The sequence below is a fragment of the Cupressus sempervirens genome, chromosome 4 (genome assembly GCF_028749045.1).
Source record: "Cupressus sempervirens isolate cs-2001-9-10 chromosome 4, ASM2874904v1, whole genome shotgun sequence".
NCBI classification, from domain to species: Eukaryota; Viridiplantae; Streptophyta; class Pinopsida; order Cupressales; family Cupressaceae; genus Cupressus; species Cupressus sempervirens.
Genome location: NC_143121.1, coordinates 392,589,491 through 392,607,512, shown reverse-complemented (window position 1 = coordinate 392,607,512; position 18,022 = coordinate 392,589,491).

Genomic DNA, 18,022 nt, shown 5'->3' with positions numbered 1-18,022 from the left:
TACAATACAAGATATAGCTGTTACTATTGTCAAGATTATGGACATGTACCTGAGAATTGCATTAGGACTCACTTTAGTGTCAACTATAAGAGGTGGTTGAGTTAAACCACATGCTTTAGCTATTTGAAGACTGGTCATATGAGTAAGCATTGTCCAACTAAGTCCAAGGCACCAAGTTGTGAATTTGATAAAGGCAAAGGCAAGGCAGATGTTGAACACACTAGGAATGAGATGAATAAGACATGGAAGATGAAAGATGGTTGTAGTACATCAAATGGAGAAGGGATCACTTAACCTAATGGGTCAAGTGGTCACACCTCATCAAACTAAGAAAACAAGAGGTCTATGGGATTGATATTCAAAATATTACATCATACATCAATTCCAAAAGAAGTTAGTACTGAAAGGACTACATTATCATGAATGAAGATGCAAGATGTTGTAGAAAATTCAAAGTTAAACCTTTAAGTTTTCATGTTGTTTCCGAGCATGAAAAGTTTTCAATGGATGTCGAGTGTGAATACTAGTTAGTGTTGAGCTACTAGGCTAGCTAGTTGATGACAAGTCTGTAGTCGCTGCCGAGTGATGGTAATACCTATAGATTCTGAGTCAATTTGAAATCATGTTGATGTCAAGTTTACAACTATACAAGAACTAAGCATTAAATGCAAGGGTTTTAAAGGGTATATGGTCATTTTTCACTCATTTCTCATCATTTTGAATTCGAGCAAGAGCTAAAAGTGTAGAAGGTGATTCATAAGTTTGTTTGAAGTGACTACAAAGATCTTAGGAATGATTTCACTTTCATCCTTCAAATCTTAGAGATATTTATTCATAAGTTGAGCTATGAAATTTACATTGGTAGAAACCCTAGTTTGTCATAATGGTGTCAAGCTCAAGAAATATAGAAGGAAAAGAGGTGTTGAATGTGCAGTTAGTCAGTAATGAGGAAAAACAACTAGATTTCAAAGCATTTCTAGATGTTACTTACAAACAAGACCCATCAAGCACATTATCCGTCATTCCCCCAAAAGTTATTATGGTTTAGGATGTTAGAAAATGTTAGAACTACAAGATAGGTGGAATTGGTGATATGGAGATAAGGGAAGCATATGACAGATTGTATGAAAATGACATCTTAAAGGAAGAATTCAAAATCATTGAAAGGAAGGGTTTGACACGTGCCCTAGAATTCCCCACCATTTTCAAAATTGACTAGATAAGAATAGTACTGAGTAGAATTCATGATGGATCCCTATGGCTAGAAGGAGGACCAATAAATATTTCAAAGAGAATAATTCATAGGGTGACTAGTTTTCCAACCCTAGATTAGCCAAAGAATCTACGAAGTGATTCAAAGGAGGTAATAAAAAAGAACATAGGTGCAAAATGGAATAAGCATGGAATGATAATAGACACCATCATAGATCCACTAAAAAACTTTGTAGTAAGGGTTATTTCTCATAAGTTTTATCAATCAAGGAGATTGAATAGTGTACCATGTATTGCAATGCATGTGGGATATAAAATTGTGAAGAAAAATCACACTTGTGATCTTGGTAAACTTTAATTACAACAAATAATGGAGAACCTTGGAGCAGTTAGGAAGACTAAGAGTGCTCAGTGTAAATTTGGATCAATTCTAATTTGCATATTTTTCTATGTATAGAATAAATTCCCATCTTTTGGTAAAATAAGATGGGAAAAAAATAGGACAGTAGCTGCCCACATAAATTAGTATATTGAGAAGATGGGTGAGAACTTTGAAACTATCAAGACAAGCTATTTTGAAGACTTTAAGAAAACTATGAGGCAAAGGATGAGAATACCTATTTCATTGGTTGAACTGTATTACAATGACATATGCTTTCTTGTTGATATTGACTACACATATGTACAGGTTACCATACCTAGGGTAAGATGGCTAAGACCCTTAGGTTATGAGATTAATGTTGATGAAGTCTCAACTACCATCACTGCACTTCTTACTAAAGAAGTTGATAAAATAGCCAAATATTTGGAGATTATGATGTGATGAAGTCAAAGGTGGAAATGGACTTGAAGACAACCTCCACACTAAAAAAGAAGGACAAACTGGTGAATAAACTTAAGGCAAAATTTAGTGAAGGTGCTGAAGAATAAGAAGAGGAAGGTGATGAAGAGGATAAAGAGGAAGAACAAGAATAGAGTAAATAACCTCTTGCATTAACCCAAGGCATGGGTGAGGATAAAGAAGAAGAAGATGGTGTTGAGGAAGAAGAAGCTAAGGAAGGACTAATACATGCTAAGCCTAAAAAGAGAAAGGTCAAGGCACAACCTATGGTCAAAGCTAAGAAGGTTGCAAAACCTAGTCTAGAAAAGCCAACAACACCAACCACTAGAGCTAGCACAAGAGCTTCCACTCAAAAGGCCAAGGAGAAAATGAAACAAAAAGAACAGGGAGGCCAAGAGCAAAAGAAGCAAAGAAGGAAGTACATTGCTTAACTAGATTCAAATGAGGAAAGAACTGAATCAAATGATTAAGGCCAATTCAAAGTGGTAAGTCATACACCACTTTATGATCTTGAAAATATCTGTGAGAATGTCAGAAATAATGCAGATCTGTCTAGTTTGAAAAATATTGATTTTGGAAAACTTGGAAGAGAGGAGAAAACTCTAGTTGAAGAAGGAATATATGTAATGATTTTCAAATTCAAGAACACTCCACTTGAATTTGACAACGCTATACCAAAAGGGTTATATGACATTGTTGAACAAAAGTGGCATTATTGATTAAACCTAGAAAAAAAAATTAGAGAATCAACATTAGCCAAGTTATGCCAAAACTGTCAAAAGGGTAGATTACTAATGCAAATAAGGAATATGGATGAAGGTTCACATCAAAGTATAGAGCCTTCAAAATTCTCCAAAATAACATTGATGATGTTGCAAAGAAATCTACCCAAATGTGGAAATTGATTTATGGATTAACAACTATTAAACAAGGAGAAGAGGATCCCTTTGAGGGTAAAAGTGATGATAAATAAGATGATGACAAAGATGATAGCAAGGAAGAGAGAAATATAGAGGAGAAGACTGAGAATATGGACACTGAAATGGCAACAATTGACTAGTAACATGAGGAACAGAGTGTGGAAGACACACAAATACTGAGTGTCAACCCTCCTCATGACACAAGTGCACCTATAGAAAATATAATTGTTAAGGATGTCTCTGATGCATCAGCTCAAAACATCAATCCATTAACTACAAAAGATTTGAAAAAGATCTTAGATCAATCTACATTACAAGCTCAACTTTGCACAAATCCAATTTTGATTAGTGTAGAAGAACTTTAGAAGACAGTAAACAAAGTTACAAGGGATAAGGTGCATACACAAGAACCATCTTCTACAATTCCCACTGTTACTAGTGATCAACCTTTGATTCCAATAATAAACACATCAATCAAGGTTGACACAAGTGTCAAAGAAAACACAATTGAGTAGAGGTAGACTACCATAGAAGAAGAAAAGGAGACAACAACATGACAAATAGGATAGATAGATACATCTATATCTGTAGCACAGGCACAAGGTGCAACTCAAGTCATTATCATAGATCAGGATAAATCTGAAGAAGGTGAACAAACACTAAAGGTAAAAGAGTAAGAGGCCATTCAAGCATTGGTAACTTTACCAACATCAGGCTCCTCACCTACAAAATTTCTTCAGAAGCTGAACATGGAAGCAATACCCCTGCAAATCTTAGTACCAAGCACAAGCTCTTCTAAGGCTGATTAGGTAATTCACTATGGTGATATAACTTTAGATGAAGAGATAGTGATTCCAAAATTTTATTATGACACAATGACTATTGATCAAATAAGCATTCTACAACAAGCATTAGAGAAGAAGAAACACCAAGAAATGCTTAGAAAGGAGTATAGACAAAAGCAAGAATTACAAGACATTAAAGAAATCTTTTTAGATGCATTCAGCTTGCATACTCTAGAACAATCCAAGCCACCATTGGAACAATTGTTAGATATTGTGGAGAAGGTTAACAATGAAGACCTAGATAAAAATGCCAAAATTTTGGAATGGTCTAAAAGAACGTGTCAAGGAAAAGTGAATGAAAATATATCTGGTGATATAACATTGACACAAGTTGCTTTGGAAAATAAGGTTGAGGATGTGAAGAAGGTACTTGAGAATATTTTCTCATTGTACACCAAACTGTGTGATCCCACACTCTTCACCCAAGACACCAAACATAGAATACTGAGCCTGGAGAGGAATCTAAGCATATCAGGTACAAAACTACCTAAGAATCTAGCTCAGAGTGAGAAGAATTTCCACACATTGCTTTAATCACATAGTTAATTAGCTGTGTTAATAGTAAAAGAGGCTAATATAAGAGCCAAATTGACACAAATTTAAGCCTCTCTTACCCCACACATGGAAATCCTCCACAAAAAATTAGGCTATGCAAAAACTTTGTTGAAGAAAGATCCCAATCTTTCTACATCAGATGGCCTGCTAAACCTTGTAGCCAAGCTCATTATCCAAGTAAAGTTATTAGATGTTGCATGTGATAATTGGGATACAACTTTGAAAATTATCATGGAAGTCCATAAGTCCTTTTTGGACAAATACACTATAAGTGTATAGACCCTTTAACACAAGTGTCAAAAAGGGGTAGATAAATAAAAAATGGAGAAAAATATGCAAAGGGGAGATAGATTACAAGGAGGACAAAATAATGAAAGGGGGAGATATGAATAAATAAAATGAGAAAGCATGAACAAAGGGGGAGTAATTAGAACTCCAAGTGATATTCAATTTTGAGAAATAGAGATAGAAATAGAGTAGAGTAGTTATTAGCTAAGATAGAGCATAAAGAGTATATGTGCATTGAAGACAAAGAGTATCAGTCAACATAGACAAATCTACTCAAAATGGAGAATATATTTTGGATATAGAATAGACACATTAATTCAAGGGGAGTTATATAATTTGAGGTATATACGTTATTGCAAATTTTGAAGTTCTATATATAAGCTGAGTCATGGATATGTTATACTTGAGAAGATCAAATTGTTTGTATATATTCAAGTGTTTTTGATACTCCTGTCAAAGGGGGAGTATGTTGATCTCAGATTGCTTTTGATAATTGAGTGTCAACATACTTAAGGCATTTACTTAGTTTATGCCAAACTAGTAATGCATGTCGAGTATAATATGTAAATACAAGACCATGCCAAGTTGCAATAAGTGTCAAGTCACTCAAGTGCCAGGCAGATAGACCATGTTGAGTGATTCAAGTGTCAAGTGAATAGTAGATGATGAGTAGTTCAAGTTCAAGATAAAAGAAAAATTACAATGTATGCTAAGCATCAGTAACTACATATGCCAAGTAACATAGATTGGACATATTTGTTTGTTATGGCACAAATAACTATGTAAACCATTTTTCAGCCAACATAAGGTTAGATTTCAATTTTTTAGAGATAAGAACCAATCTACATACAGATTCCCTATGCAATTACATGTAGCCAATAAAAAAATGGGAAGCTTTAAGTAGAAAAATGGATAAATCTCAGTCATAGATTCATACCTAACCCTAAGCCACCTCAGTCTTCTTAAGGAGGATGAAGCTCTAAAATTTTTATGAGAGAGAAGAGAGTTGAGAGCATCATGAAGGGGTAAATGATCAAATTGAAGGTGCAAAAAAGATAATTTTTAGAGCATTCAAGGTGACTTAGCAGTGAGAGTGAATTGCCAAAATAGTTAAGTGAAGAATAGAGGATAGAGGATACAACATTGTTACATTAGATTGTGAAGGATCAATCAGAGACTGAATATAGGTGATCTATTATCAGGCAAGCAAGTGCCAACTGCAAGATCTATGTTGAGGCATTTTGACAAGTGATTTCAGTTAAATCTCCCAAGTGGAGTGGTCCTAATAGGCCTTACCAAATCCTTTAATAGGGTGACATTCCAAGTGAGTGATCAAAGGTCCTTTGATGAGGCACACTTCTAACATGATATTGAAATCCTCTAACAAGGTGGGACTTAATAGTCTTTGTAATTCTTTAACAAGGTAGGCCTTTCACAGGGAAGATCATGTTTCATGGTCAAACCATTGTAACCTTAATTGGCTACACTTTATTGCCATAGTAGTGAAGATTTGTGGGTGTCATCCCCACCCCAGTTTTACCTTCTCATTTGGAGGGTTTTTGGATAATCATATATGGTGTCAAGTATGTGTGTGTGTGTGTGTGTGTTTAATTGCTTACATGTTTTAGATGCATTTACTTTACATGTTATTTAGTATGTTAATGCATGTGATTTATGAATGGTGAAAGTTTTATGGGTCCAAGTTTAAACTCCTAATTTACCCCCACCCCCCTAGAAGTTTACCTTTCCCACCTATAATTCCAACACTCTCAACCCAAGTCCTGGTGCAAACTACCACAACTTTGACGATCTATATACACACTCATGAACAACCTTCACTCTGATACCACATGATGTAGTGCAAGGTAGGAGAATCTACAAAGTAGATGCCCTATCCCCCAACAATAACCACACAATAAAAATGCAACACAAATGCAAGATTTGATACCAAATCAAAACTCTTTATTCATATAAAATAACTGTTTACATGAAATATGCCAGGCTATAAGGCCTTTTGGGTTAGGGTCAAATACAATAGTAATTACAAAAATATTTCAGCAAGATCTCTCAAGATCTAATCCAAACTCTATCTTAGCTAGTCCAAATTTTTAACACAACATCACTCTGGTAGAAACCCTCAAGATCTCAGCTTGTGCTTGCAATCCACCAAGAAACCTCCTTTTTCCTAAACTGCAGTCACTAGCCCTTCTCATAAACTCACAACTCTACCATAATCCTTCTATAAAATGCCTCACATTTGGTGCTCTATCCACAAACTTAGGAAAACTCACTCTTTAGCTACTCCATTCTGAACTCAAGATCCACTCCCTCTGAATGATTGAATCACTCCATGAATGAATCACTTAAAAGACTCAACAAGACCCCCTACTTATACCCAACTAATCCAAAAGTTGGCTTAGAAATTAAAAATTAAATAAAGCCCTTGCATTAAATGCATATTTAAGCCACAAGTTAGGTTACAATAAACATTAAATTCAAAATGTTAACCCTCATGTTAACTTACGGTTAACACACAATAACTACACAAAAATACTTAGGAAAAACCCCAAGTTTATCAAATGGATTAAATGCACATAAAAGAGATGACCAAGACCACACATAGGTCCACACAAACTTCCAGATTGATCCATGTCATGATCACATGCAAAATGCACTTAGAACTCTAGTCGACATCAACACACAGCCAAGTGACAATAAACTCCAAAGCATCGCCGAGCTCCCACAAGCATTTCTAAGTTCCAATACATGTCAAGCACAATAAACCATGTCAAGCTCCATATACCATACCAAGCTCCCAGACCATGCCAAGCTCCTTGAGCAAGCATCCTCTAAAGAAACTATTGAGCCTCTTCCCACGAACTCCAAAGTAGTCACCGAGAAAACCCAAGATGCTCCTGCATCATCTTGACTAACCATATTGCTAACAATAAGCTTTGTGAAATTGGAAAGTGTGGAAGAAGCATACCAATATTCATTGAAAGTTGAGGAGATAAAGACAAATAGGTAGAGGTGGTAGATTCCAAAGAGGCAGAGGTAGATCTTATAGAGAAGGTGGCAGGTCTGACAATTCTGTGCAAGATAGGAGAAAGTCTAAATGGAAGAATGATGACAAAGAAAATATTGTATGGAAAGGTGGTAATTATTATTAGGGAGGTACTAGTTCTTATCAAGGAAGAGTTAATTCTTATTGTAGAGGTGGTTTTCATGGTAATTGTTTCAGATGTGGGAAAGAAGGGCATAGATCCTTTCAGTGCAGATCATCTGGTGAAAATGAACAAGGTAATAAAAATGCTATGATTCAAGGAGATCTTGAGGGTTCACCAAGTGGACCTAAGGTTGGATAGAATTTGATGCTGAGAAGAACTTTGTGTAATAAGGGAATTGATGAGGAACCTATTCTATAGAGAAACCTTTTCAAGACCAAATGTAAGATGGCTCAAAAATGTTGCAAGGTGATCATTGATTGTGGAAGTTCAACAAATTTGGCATCATAGGAGTTGGTTACAAAGTTATAGTTATAGAGGCTAAAAAATATTAAGCCCTATCATGTTTCATGGATCAAGGATGAGCATAAGATATTGGTAAGTGGACATTGTGTTGTGAACTTCAAGATTGGTAATTACTTTGATGAAGTTGTCAGAGTGGGGTTTGATTTGCACCAAATGATCGACCTGTCAATGTTCGATGCAACCACTCAACTTATAGTACATTGGAGGTAGTTAAACCCTTGCCATGAATCTTAAGGGGAGTGTTGAACAAATTTCTAACAATCTCCCCCTCAGCATTACCTGAGGGTCTAAGGATTTGAAACTGTGACTAGGCTTTGATAGCACTTGTTAGAGTAGGGTTGACATTGCACCAAAAGATCGATCTGTTAATGCTTGATACATCTACTCAACTTATAGTACATAGGAGGTGGTTAAGACCTTGTCATGAATCTTGAGGGGGCCTTTGAAAAAATTTCTAATAGAAGTTCTATGTGATATTATACCTATGGATTGTTGTTATATTCTATTGGGTAGACCCTGGAAAAATGATAGATATGCTATATGTTGAGTTATCAATTTTCATAATGAAGAATAATAGGGATCCTTGAAAATCCCTCTCTTTGTAAGGCTAATCAAATATCAACCCCAAGGTTTTGAATGATCTTGCAACCTGATTGTAATCCACTCAATTGAAGATAAATTTGTATGTTCATTTAGGCTTTTTCTGGTTCCTTCCAACTAATTTTGGATAATCTGTTTGATCTATTTCTATTAGAAATAGTAACCACAAAAGAGATATATTTTTGGTGTTTTTTGTTTTATAATGAATGTAGTTTATCAATGCAACTATATGAATTCCTATTTTAACCAAGTGTTAGAAAATAAAATAACAAAGATAAGTTAATGAGAAGTTAAAGAAAATAACTTGAAAGGGAAACTCCTAATGGACATAAACCATAGCAACAACACATCTTCAAATTAAATCATCAAAAAGATCAAGAAACTAATGAAATTAGGAGCAATGCTTCCTCAACTCCACAAATGCAATCATTGATGGGAACTCAATATAAATGGAAATATGTTTCATGTTTCATCAAATCGCAAGGCCATGGAAAGTGCACTCATGCAAGATAAAACACTATGCAAGAACAATGGGCAATCCTTTCTCCAGCTCAGTAAGTCAGTAGAATTTGTTAACATGAGGCAAATGTCATAACTGAAAAATATCATAATCATAACAATACAATAAAACCATTGGCTTCATTATTATTCATGAATGTGCATTCACAAAAAATAACAAACTCCAACAAGAATAACTACACTTAGAATGAGAGCACCAATAGAATATATTATTGCATCAAAATAATGACCTCAAGTACATATTACATCCATGTATTTATAAGAAATCATCTCCTCCATCTGTGTTAGGAATAAGACTTCTTAAAATGTAAAATTATGCTAGAAACTAACAAAAAAAATATAATTATATACAAAATGACTCTCTAAATGGTGCTAAGTAGGTCTCCACTTCTTTTTATATTCATTACTGGGTGCATGAGCCTTTAGATGACACAAAATAATAAAAGAATGAGAAGATAAGAAGAATGCAACTACAAGACGATCTAGGAGTCTCTGGAATCTCTAAAAATGGAAGCTTAGCCTTCATGAGGCATTTCTAGGATTTGAACTCTCATCAAATTGTGTTTCCAGAGCATGTAATGTTCTAAATTAGGAACTTTTAGTTTACTGTTGGTGCATTGATTCTTACTCAAAACTCTCAACACACCTCTATGAAAAGCACATCTGCACACCTTGGTGACAAGTTTTTAAAAATTTGAAATTCTTCTAAGTGCGAAAACTAAATTTCAAGCAACTAGGTTTTCTTCCCCTTTAGATCAAAATGATGTCTAGATGTTTATTCTTAAAATTCTCTATGATCTCAGCCACTAGGTTAGCTTTTGGAAAATCCAAAGCTCCATATTTTTCCTTTACTAATTGTTGGTAATTACCAACTTCAACTTGAGTTGCCACAAAATCCTCAAGATTTGTGTCTAGCTCCAATAATACCTCTTTAGTCTTGAAAGCTTGTTTTATGTCTTCATTTGATGAAGCATAATGGAATTTTCCTCATTATTATTGGACCACTGATTACATCACGATAAAATTGGTCTTAGAATCATCTTCAAAAATCTCAAGGCAAGAGGGATTGTAGTACCTTTTCACTTCCAAAAATTGCTCGAGTCTAATCCTTAAGTCATTGGACATTTGCATGTAACCCTTCCATAATCTTATTCCCTTTTGATATATTCTCAATCTAGTATTCAAGCTTGTCTATCCCCTCAACAATATATACTTCCATCATCATATGATACCTTTGGCTCTTTATTGATTTTAAATCTTGTAGGTCTTTAGCCTAGGTATGTACTTCATCCATTAGAACAAAATCTTGGTTCACTATGGAAACCAACTTGTCGACACTTGACTGAATATGGTGCAACAAGTTTAAATTACCTTGAATTATATGCACACCTTTTTCCTCAAAATTGTCATGCCATTACTAACATGCTTCCAAAAAAGGATCTAATTATGTTGTCCATGTTCCTCTTTTCTCGAATGCCACTGCTAGATCAATCTCTAGATTTTCCAAGTCGATGGGCCCCACAAATTCATTTAGGTAGCCTCTTAGTAGCTCATTCTATTTTTGTAGCATTATCAACTCAGACTCATCCTTTTCCATGTGCCTGAACACCTCTTCCATACCCATAGTGATCATCACTTTGGTTGTGTCTATTATGGGTTTTCCCAACACAACCTCCTTAATTTGGTGATCTTTAAGAGTCATTTGTTTGGTGTTAGTGTGTGGAGAGGGGATGGCTATATGTGCAAGTAGGTCCTAAGCTTGGTTCTTCATTATGAAGGCTAATGTTTGTGTCTCACCCTTAAGTCATTTAAACCTCTTAACTACTTTTACTAACTCCTTCATTCCCTCCTTGGCAGTTAAGACTAGTTTCCTTTTCTAGTGAAACATAACTTCCCTCTTCAATCATGTCAATGTTGTTCCCATAGGAGACTTATATTTGACTAAAGAGGTTATTACTAATTTAGGCTTGTTTCCCTTATTAATTCTGTCTGGAGTCTTCTCATGTTGAGAAAAACCTTTAGTTTGAGTATCTATGTCTGGTTAGGCTAAGGTCCTACCCTATATATCCTAAGGAGTTTGCTAAGGTTCTTCTTGTATTTTCTCTTCCTTGGATACTTCATCGACATGCACCTGTTAGGGATCCCCTTCCTTGGTCACTTGTTCTTCTTCTTCTTGGGTAGGTAGAGGAAGTGGAGCCATTGAACATTTATCCAAAAATGCAAAATCCTAAGATGGTGGTGGAAAAATACCTAGAGGTCCTTGAGGTAAAGGTGGCAATTGATTCTAATTCTCTTCTAAGGGTTGACTCATGGGAGTATCTCTTATTTTGTCACCCACCATCTTAGTACCCATTAGCATGAAGTCAAAGTCAAAGAGATCAAAGACATTAGTTTCTTGACCTCCATATCCACTATCTATTTTTATTGTTCACTATCTGAAGTTGATACTTGGATAGGCTCCCTTGGAGAAGATAGAGGCATAGATGTAGAGATTCTTCTCCTCTCTTCCTTTGTTTCCTTAGCCAATTAGATTCTTTGGCTTAAGGGGAAAAATTCAATTTTCTCCCCTTCTTCTTCATCCTTCGCTTCTAGGATGGTCTCAAGCACTTGTGGGGGCAGAGTATTTTTCTTCTTTATTCTCCTTCTTTGTGTTCCTACAATAATTGATTCAATTCTTGCACTTCGTGGATTTGAGGGGAAGGGTTCTTTCTCATGTATTTCTACTAGTAGTACCCTCTACTCTTGTTCATGTTCTTCCTTTGGTTGTGGAAGTGCTTGTAGCCTTTGAGACTCTTATACCTCAGGCTCAGCTTGTGGCTCAACTTATTAAAGTTGTAATTTTGGTGTAGGAATTTGAGCTTGATTTGTCTACTTCTTTGCCTTAGAAGGTGTTAGCATGAATGTTGGTGATACTACATTGGGGGAGTATCCTAAGAATTAAAGAGTATTGATATATTGCATTCATGAATGTGTTTAACATTGATGTCAACATAGTATTGTTTTTGTTAGAGACTGGAAGAATAACAATCAGAGCTATTATGTTGCATAGTAACTGAGTAATATTTAAGTAATGCATATTCATAGACATGTTCCTAAGAGTTTCATGATGAAATTTTTAAGAGGAAGAAGTCAGAATTGAAGATGTATAGAAGTTGTACCTAGTTTATAGAGAGCAGCTTAGAAATAGAGTATTGGGAAAGCATTTCTTGATATTTGTTTACAAGATTACATCTGAGATGTAGTAAGAAGATGCATAGCTAGCCAATGATAGAGGACATTTAGGTGGTGCTATCAACAAGTGCATAAGACCTAGAGTCAAATGTGTAAATTTTTGTATAGACTGTGAGCTGACAGTGCTATTGTAATTATAATTAATTATATATCTTAATTTAATTTAATGGGGAAAGCCTTAAGGCTAGCTCAAGGAATTACTACGAAGATATGGTATAAAGAAAAGAAGAATCAAGTGTGCATTGTATTAGTAAAGTGTGAAAAGGAGCAGAGTGTTGATTGAATGTGTGTAAGCGATCTAAGGGATTATTGAATGTGCAGTTCATGATCTGGTTACAAGATCTAAAGGAGTAGAAGTCTAGTTGACATGAAAAAGATAGAGGAAGGAAGTACAATTTAGTTCTATTATTCTACAAGGAATAATACAGAGATCATTTGGACAATGGGTTCATTTGTCTTGCCCTTGAAGCTGTTTAGGTAGTGGGTCCAATCGTCTTTCACAACTCCTAAGAGGGTTGGAATCTCTTAACAAGGATTAAAAGTCTCTTAACAGGGACTCATATATAGTGAATGTTGTAACAAACTCCTAATAGAGTCTATCCTTTAACATGAAATATTTATATTAGTACATCATCTTATGGGTACCATCCCCACCTAGGTTTTTAATCTGATCAAGGGTTTCCCTAGTTAACATATCTAGTGTTATTATATATCAGTATCTTGTTGTGGTTTCAATTTACTTTACTTATATGGTTAAGGTTGTTTAAAGTTGCTATTTGTGATATTAGTTGGATAATTGATTCACCCCCATCTTATTTATATCAATGGACTATAATAATTGGAAGAAAAAGATGAAGACTCATCTGTTGTGCATAGGTTTGGGATATTGGATTTTGACAAAGAGTAAGAAGGAAATTGTTGAATAAGCAAACCTAGAAGATTTTAGTGAAGAGGAAAGAGATCTATTCATGTGTAACATGAGAGAAAGAGAAGCTCTACTATAAGCCCTTCCAAAGAATGAATACAGTCAAGTAAAGTCACTTAAAACATCTCATGAAATTTGAAAAACATTAGAATCTACTTTTGAAGGTTATGATCATGCTAAGAGAACGAGGTTACAAAGTTGGATATGTGCATATCAAGATGCTAAGATGATGGAATATGAATATGTAAGAAGTTATATTGGAAAAATATTAGAAATGGCTGTAGGAATTTGATCTCATGGTGGAACCAAAGATGATGATGAATTCATATGGAAGATTTTGAAAAGTTTGATACCATCATTCAATCCTATAGCACAAATGATACAACTAGTGATGCCCTGCACTAAGGATTTCACCAAGGAAACTTTTCTTGGTAGATTAGAATTAGAAGAAGTAGATTTGAGATAGTCTAGTGAATTTGCAAGAGGAAAAACAACCTTTAGTTCACATTTGAACTAATTTGGTATGGGGTGCAAGCACTCGTGGAGATCTTGCTAGCATTAGCAGAGCTAATGAGGACAAGAAGATTGAGGAAGGAATAACCCTTTTGGTGAGAAGAGAAAAAGATGGTAATAAAATATTTAAATGTTGGACTTGCAATGAATTTGGTCATTATGCATCTAAATGTCCTAAAAGAGAGAAAAAGTATAAAGGAAAGTTTAATCCTAGAAGAGATAGAGATATAAATTATTTATATGCAAATGAGGATGAAGAATATGATGAAAAAGGTCAAAGTGAAAGTGATGATGAATTAGGATTTGTGTATATCAAGGAAGATGATCTTGATAGAGAAATTAGAGAAGAAAGAGCCCTAGTTACCCAAGTGGAAAAGAAATCTAATTGAATAATTGATAGTGGTTGTTCACATCACATGACTGGTGATATGGATAAGTTTCTTAAGTTCAAGAATCATGATGGAGGTATTGTTAGACTTGGTAACAATGCAACTTATCATATTACATGGATTGGATCCATTACTCTTGATGGTAAAACTAACACTGATGATGTGTACTTTGTTTATAGTTTTAAACATAACTTGTTGAGTGTTGGATAGTTGGTGGACAAAGGTTGTCGATTGTAGTTTACTAAGAAGACCTAAACTATTAAAGATAGAGATGGTAAGATGATTAGAACTTGCACTAGATCTAGAGGTAATGTATTTTAGTTGAATCCTATTGAGATGACATGTTTGGTAGAAAAAGTTGATAGTAGTTGGTTGTGGCATAATATATTTTTCAATATAAACTTTGATAATATTGTGAAGGCTAGTAGTGCATTTGCAGTGAGATATCTGCCTAAGATTGTTAAGCCTACTAATATTGTTTGTAAGGAATGTATTTTGGCTAAGCAAAGGAAAGTGTCTTTTCCTAGCAAGAAGTTCTCTACTATAGAGAAATTAGAGATTGTTCACACAGATCTCAGTGGTCCTATAAGAACAAAAGGATTCTATGGTGAAAGGTATTTTATGATTTTTGTTGATGATTTCAATAGAATGTGTGGATAGCATTTCTTAAAGAGAAATCATAAGATTTTGTGAAGTTCAAGATATTTAAGAATGGAGCTGAGAATGAATCTGGTGCTAAGATTAGATGTTTGAGATCAGATAGATGAGGAAAATTTACCTCTAAAGAACTTAACATATTTTGTGAAGAAAATGGAATTAAAAGGAAACTATCTACACCTAGAACACTTGAGTAGAATGGGATTAATGAGGGAAGAAATAAGTCTTTAGCAGAGGTAGCTAGAGTGATACTATTTGAGAATGATGTTTCTAAAAAATTCTAGTGAGAAGCAGTGAATACAATAGTGTATACTCTAAATAAAGTACATCAGAAAAGGTATGGACAAAACACCTTATGAACTATGGTTTGGACATTCACCATCAACCAAATATTTTAGAATATTTGGGAGCAAATGTTAAATTAAAAGAGATGATGATATTGGTAAGTTTGATCCAAGAAGCGATGAAGGTATGTTTCTTGGCTACTCTTTGAAAATTAAGGCTTATAGATGCTTTAACTATAGAACTAAGATAAGAGTTGAGTGCACAAATGTAAGGACTGATGAGAAGTTTGGAACCAAAGAAAAGATGATAGATTATAATTCATATGAAGAAGTGAATAATTCTAGAATTATTAGGTAGAATGCTGAAGTTTTCCTTAAGACTAACAATGAATTACAAAGTGACATGAAAATTATTGAACAAAGAGAAGAGTAGAGATCTGAACCTTGTGAAGAGATAAGAGTTGAGATGTCAACTCCTACCCCTAACAAAAATTTAACAAGGAATCACCCTCCTGAGAAGATAATTGGAAGTAAAGACAAAGGAGTAATGACAAGGAATAGAGTAAATGAGGAGATATGTTTGATATTTCAAGTTGAACCAAAGTGCATAGATGAAGCAGTCAAGGATAATCATTGGATCCCAACAAAAAAGGAAGAATTGGATCAGATAATAAAGAATGACACATGGGAATTAGTTCCTAGACCAAAGAACAAGAATGTGATAGGAACAAAGTGGGTTTTTAGGAATAATATGAATGAACAAGGGGAAGTTGTAAGAAACAAGGCCATACTTGTTTGTAAAGGTTATTCATAAAAATAAGAATTTATTATGAGGAAACATATGCACCTATAGAAAGAATGGAGGTAGTAAGGATGTTCCTAGATTATGTAGTGAAAACAAAATTCAAGGTTTATTAGATGGATGTCAAGTCTACATTTCTAAATGGAAAACTAGAAGAGGTCTATATTGAGAAGCCTAAAGGTTTTCCTTTATCAGAGGACAAAGACATGGTATGTGGATTGAAGAAATTTGTTTATGGTTTGAAGCAAGCACCAAGAACTTGGTATGTAAGGTTGGACAGTTACTTGGAAAAGCTTGGATTTGCTAAAGGTACGATAGAAAGTAACTTGTATCTAAAAGAAATTGAAGATGGTTTATTGATCATTGCAATATTTTTTGATGACATTATTTTTGAGGCAATGATGAAGCTAGTGAAATTTTTTTTGAAGATATGAAGAATGAATTTGAAATGAGCATGATAGGAGAAATAAAGTTTTTCCTAGGATTGTAGATTGCATATAATAATGATGGTATATTCATATCACAAGCTAAGTACTTGACATCTTGTTGAAAAGGTTTGGTTTAGAAATTTGTAAACCTATTGGTACACCCATGATAAGTAGTCATAAATTATCTAACAAAGATGAGACAGCTATGATAGAATAAAATAAGTATAAATAAATGATTAGAGGTTTGTAGTATCTGAGTCACCCAAGACTAGGTATAACAAATACAATTGGGATACTAGATAGATTTAAAGCTAAGCCTAAAGAATATCATTTTGTAGTAGTAAAGAGAATATTCAGATATTTGAAAGGGACATTTGATTATGGAATTTGGTATGATAGAACAAATGATTTCACACTTTTCACATATATTGATGTTGATTGGGTAGGTAGTATCTATGACAGAAAGTGCACTAGCGGTGGAGAATTCTTTCTTGGAGGAAGATTGGTTTCTTGGTTAAGCAAGAAGCAAGATTGTATTTCACAAAGTATAACTAAGGTAGAGTATGTTGTAGTAGCAAATAACTATAATCAAGTTTTGTGGATGAAGAAAATGTTGAAGGATATCAGAATTGAGATTGAAAAACCTATTATAATTTACTGTGATAACACAATTACAATGAGTATGTCTAAGAATCATGTATTGCATTCTAAGACTAAACATATATCAATTAAGTATCGTGTGCTAAGAGAGAAAGCAATAGAAAAGGATATCAAATTGGGGTAAGTACCAAAGATCAGATTACAAATATCTTTTCAAAGCCTTTGCCTAAAGATACATTTGAGTACTTAAGAGGTATTCTTGGGGTTATGCCCCTGCCTACTTCTGAGTAAGATGTAGAGAGTACATCAATCCAGTGGTACAAAGCACTAATATTTGACTAGACTGAATGGGGGAGTATCTGGTATGTACTGAGTCATGGAGGACTCTTGGTATTTGGTATTGAATAGTGTCTTTGGATGCTCGAGTTGGTTTATGTCTTGAGTAGCTGATTTGTAATTGATATGTAACAATTGGAAGTGTAATTGACACCTTTGACATTGATGTCAATGGGGGAGAGTTAGGCATGTAAAACATCTCCTAAGTCATAGAGGAGAGTGTGCATGAGAAGGACTCCTAAGCAATGGGGAAGATATATCTCTTCATGAAGATTTAGAAAGATTCATGTAAAGATGCAAGAATATGCACCTATTATATTGTGAATTGTTTAGTGTGAAGTGAATAATTGATGTCTAAAGAAGAATATGAATAGAGCAGTGTTCTAGAGGATTTCATATTTGATTGATGAAGAGGATTTGAGAAAGTGAGAATATCAAGCAGCGACATTAGTTTACTTGGTATTCTTGGAACTTAGATAGTTTTTCATCTATGTTACCATCAATGCCAAAGAGGGAGATTTTTAGCATGAATGTTGATGATACTATA